General features: G+C 41.4%; 1 pseudogene; it reads left to right on the top strand.

Moving 5' to 3' along the window:
- Positions 1-1,188: 1,188 nt before the first annotated feature.
- On the top strand, positions 1,189-3,482 carry LOC147895081 (protein HOTHEAD-like; annotated as a pseudogene).
- Positions 3,483-4,965: the final 1,483 nt, after the last annotated feature.

Below are 4,965 nucleotides of genomic sequence, written 5' to 3'. Positions count from 1 at the left end.
GTGCACAACAACCATGTGTACGACAACGATGTGTGCATCAACTTGTATACAACTAGCACAAAAGCAATAATGATTTCTTTGTTGGTCGTACATCCATGACTGAGGAGTGACTGAGAGGGTGAAAAAAGAATTCTATAACAACAAAAATGTTCTATACAGGAGGTTTTATACATCACCAACCAAGTGAAGGATAATCAAGAAAAGCTAGTGAAATAAGAACACAATGTGTGATAAGTTATTAAGATCTCAATTATAACAATATGTAGAACTACTTTGTATTCAATAAGTCTGTGTACAACAACTATGTGTAAAATAATTATATGTACAATAACTATGTCTACATCAAGCCAACACAAAAGCGATGGGTGATTTCCTTTAACGATTCAAGTGGGTGCGAAACTAAGAAACCCAAGGATGTCTAACTTGAATGCATGCTTATGGTTGAAGTGGGTGCAAAACTAAGAAACCCAAGGATGTCTAACTTGAATACATGCTTTCAAGGGGTATTAAACAAGGTGAACGCTCATAATCATTCATAAGGCCTGCCTTTGATGCGGAGCATGGAAAAGAGGATGGAGAGTTGAGAGAGAGAAAGAGAGAGAGAGAGAGAGGGAGGGAGGGGGCATGAGAGAGAGAGAGAGTAAAGGAGGATTTTTACGAGAAAGAGAGAGAGAGAGTGGGGATTATGTCGAAGTTAAACTCTAGTTGCATGTGGAGTATGTCCAAATATGGGAGAAAGAAATAAAAATCGTAATTTTTCTCGAAGATGAGTTTCATTACTAAGGCTTCCCTTACCTATACTTTCTTTATGAACAAAATGACTCTCCAAAATCGGTGAATGCATTTGTGTAAACGTAAACTAAAAACCTGTTGAGGTCGTAATTTAATTCTTGAAGATGAGTTTCATTACTAAGGCTACCCTTACCTATACTTTCTTCATGAACAAAATGACTCTCCAAAATCGGTGAATGCATTTGTGTAAACGTAAATTAAAAATCTGTTGAGGTGGTAACTTACATATTTAGAGATGAACACCCCAAGCGACGTTATTGGTAGTTATTCATTGATCAATCTTTTGGAGTTACGTCACGTACGCTTTCTCTGGGATGTTCTACACAACCTCTATTCCTACAACTTGTAACGGCGGACGTTGAGAGAAACCAGTAGCTCGAGTCTCAAGGATTGCTTGCCTTAATGAGTATACTATATCTGCTGTTTGCGACTGCGTTATTTAGTCGATCAGTGTACAGGTGGTATCACTCGAATGTAGTAGATGCTCCCATAGCCTTGAATTCGCACGTTCTCTGCGTGTTCCGCTTACTGCAGCCATTCTCCAAAGTGCATTGTTGATTTCACATTTGTAGCAAGCGCGGTTCTAGTTTTTGAAACGAACCTACGTCGGATGTTGCTGGACTAGTGCAGACTCAAACGTCAAAATTACTGTATTGAATTCTCGCCTCTTTTCTGTGCAGGTACCTCGACCTTCTCCTTCGTCAAAAATGCTTCTTTCTCCTCCCCGAGTTCGGAATACAATTACGTAGTCGTGGGCGGTGGCACAGCTGGATGCCCTTTGGCTGCCACGCTATCACAACGTTTCAAGGTGCTGCTTTTAGAACGTGGGGGCTTCTCCGACCCCATTCTTAGCAAGCAAGGCAATTTTTCTTGCAGATTGCTGACAACAACTCCAGCAGCTCCCCGGTTCAAGCTTTTGCATCGGAGGAAGGAGTGGCCAATCATCGAGCAAGAGTACTGGGGGGTGGAAGCAGTGTAAACGTTGGGTTCTACACGCGGGCGAGCGCAGCATATATTGAGAAAGTCGGGTGGGAGAAGCGCCTTGTCAAGGAATCTTACGAGTGGGTGGAGAAGGCGGTCGTCAGCTTTCCCTCGGAGCTTCCTAAGTGGCAAGCCACTGAGCGCGAGGGACTTCTGCAGGCGGGAGTGCTGCCAGATAACGGAGTCACGTTGGATGACAAGTATGGAACCATGACCAGTGGCAGCATTTTCGATAGCAATGGCAATCGGCGGTCGGCTCAGGAATTGCTAGCTTATGCGAATTAGCCTGAAAACATCGATGTTCTTCTGTTTGCCGAAGTGGCAAGATCTTGTTCCAACGAGGTACGCAGATGTTCATAGTCCGCATTACCCCCGTTTAGCATCTCGATGTAGGTGTCGAATGACGTTTTTCCTACCACTTTGACGAGTGACTGGAAGCGGTTCGCGGAAAGGCAGCAAGGTAGGCAACATGCGGAACGTCTAATACTGGATCAATGTTGAGAGAACGAAGATACTTCCTTGGACCGATCCCGCTCAGAAGAAGCAGCTGGGGACTCCCCAGTGCACCTGCAGAGACTATCACTTCACCACCTCGAGATAAATATGCCCGATGCACACCTCCCTGTTCATCAACATACTCTACTCCGGAAGTTTCCGGAGCCCCTTTGCCTACAAAAAGAAGGACAAAGATAAAGATGGGTCACGGAAATGGTCGATCTTGACAGAACCAAATCAGCTAGTAAATTTAAGTTTCAAGGGAGCCTTGGTAGGGATCTGGAGCGTATTGGAACCAAGAAAAAAGGCCAATCCAAATGCCGTGGGCTCGTTATATGAGCATTTTCTGAGCTTACAGTCAGCCTGGAGTTAAGAGTGAGGGTGGGGTTTTTGTTGGTGAAGGTGAGCGGGGCCTGCGTCGAAGGGGAGCCTATGGCCGAAAAGCAAGGACGTGAGAGACAATCCGGCAGTGAGCTTCAACTATTTCAAGAAGAAAGAAGACATGGAGAAGTGGGTTAAGGGGATCAAGGTGGTGGGAGAGGTCGTGAGGTCTAAGGCCATTAGGAATGTTTCCTATCTTCCTTGGGAGGAAAAGGTTCCCAAGGGGATTTGCTCTCTTTTGAGTGTTGTGGGCAATCTCGTCCCACCCAATATCTCAGATCCAAGTGCCATGTCTCTATTCTGTAAGGACAAGCTCGCCACCATCTGGCACTACCACGGCGGTTGCCAACTCGGGAAGGTCATTGAATGGCCCACTTATTGTGTCACCGGTGTTGCCAAGCTCAAAGTCGTGGACGGCGGTTCCACTTTCCTCACCTCCCCTGGAGCCAATCTGTAGGCCACTGTCATGACGCTTGGGAGGTACTCCGTGTCCATTTCATTCTTTTACTTATAAATTCCATGCACACACTTACTTCGTGAGTTCTATAGACTAAAGGGCACACACACCTAGAAAAACGTCAATGACTAAAGATCAAGTTGACATTAATGAATATGTCTATGTGGATACTGCTTAATGTCAACTTGGGTCCAGTCAGCCATGACCAAAAGTCAAAGATTGTTTGTTTTGGCTATCACGGAGCCACCCTCGGCCCTTGCATGGGCATATAATGAGTGTTTCCTTGCAATTTGCATGATTGGATTGTTCTTGAATATAATGTTCAACTTCCTGCAGGTCTATGGGGTTACACATTCTACAAGAGCGAACAACCTAATGGAGAATCCAAGAAGCAATTTTGAATTCATATTGGTCCACAAGTGAAAATGTATAGGGTTGTGTGTAGGAGTCCCTAATTGCCAATGATTCATAAGTAGAACAGACAATGGGAGAAGGAAATGCCATGAACTCTAGAAAAATTGATTTTTCTTTTTTGCTATGCCATATTCAACCAAAAAGGACTATAGATTGGATAGAATTTAGTTTGCATTTGGTAGTTAAATTAACTAGTTTACATATTTATTAATTCCTAATTTGGACACCCCTTACATGATTAATCTAGAAATAAATGCTACTCACCTTAGAATAAAAGTACATTTCATGTATGATGCAAAACGCTACCATGAGATATGAATCATTTACCATTCATATAAAGATTAAATAACAAGCTCACCATGCCCCTATGTTATCATCCATCCATTCTTTCCATGTTTAGGTACTTCGGATTTCCTATTGGCTCCCTATTGGATCTAGCTATTTTTTGAATAATTAAAACCATGTGAGAACAATGTTCTATTTTCCATAAAGGCTTTTGAATTTGACTTTCATCATCCTTGCTTTGAAGAATGGTTTGGGATATCTTAAACCTTTAAATGATTTATGCTATAGATGTTGACCAAATCCACATAAGAGTCCTAAATATTGAAATTGTTCAGAATAAAGTTGTTCTAGCTTCTTGAACAATAGTTTGTAAACTTCAAAACTTAATGCTTTAACTATTCATAGGTCTTGGCTAGTTTCCAATGCATATTCTGACATAAAATACATGGGATTTTTTTTCCTATTGAGCAAAGTGTTTGTATGTGTATTGGTATATCTATTAAAAAAACAATGTTGGCTTAGGGTGTGCACTACCAAGAAACCCTATGTGTAATGTGTGTTTAAAGGGTATTTTTGAAACCCCTTACCTCTGAATTTTCCATGAATAAAAGGGCCCCTTTTCCTTTATACACTTACAGCTATTTTTTCAAAACTTATTCAAAAAACCCCTTCTATAAATGTATTTTTGTAAATTTGCCTTAGTATTTTGAATTAAAAAACCCATTTATTTGTACTCACGTGATATATTCACATATTGTTAGGTGAACAACCCAAGATTGTTGGTATGGCAAGAATGAAAAGGTCAAACATGATTGAGAACAAGGAGGATCAAAGGCTTATAGGACACCTCACCACTGCACTCCAATTGATGGGGTACTCCCTCTTAGTCCAAATTCTAAAAGAGAGCCTAATTTGGTCCATGGGTATATGTATAGATATACTCCTCATTCATAGGCAATTGGCCAAGCTTGTGTACCCAAGCTAAAAACATTAGATGAAGTGCTATGAGAAAACCCATATATTGAAACCAGGGATTTCATTCACATTTTCATGTTTGTGTTAATGAGCCATTAATGTCCATCCATGATAGCATGAAGTTAATGTATTCACATTGGTCACTGAAGAGATCATCGAGAAATCGGGATATTATTAATGGTAGT

Source organism: Dipteris shenzhenensis, chromosome 13 (genome assembly GCF_047967505.1).
Source record: "Dipteris shenzhenensis isolate YYH24624 ecotype China chromosome 13, Dip_SZ_1.0, whole genome shotgun sequence".
Classification (NCBI taxonomy): Eukaryota; Viridiplantae; Streptophyta; class Polypodiopsida; order Gleicheniales; family Dipteridaceae; genus Dipteris; species Dipteris shenzhenensis.
This window is presented reverse-complemented; position numbering and strand designations above follow the sequence as displayed.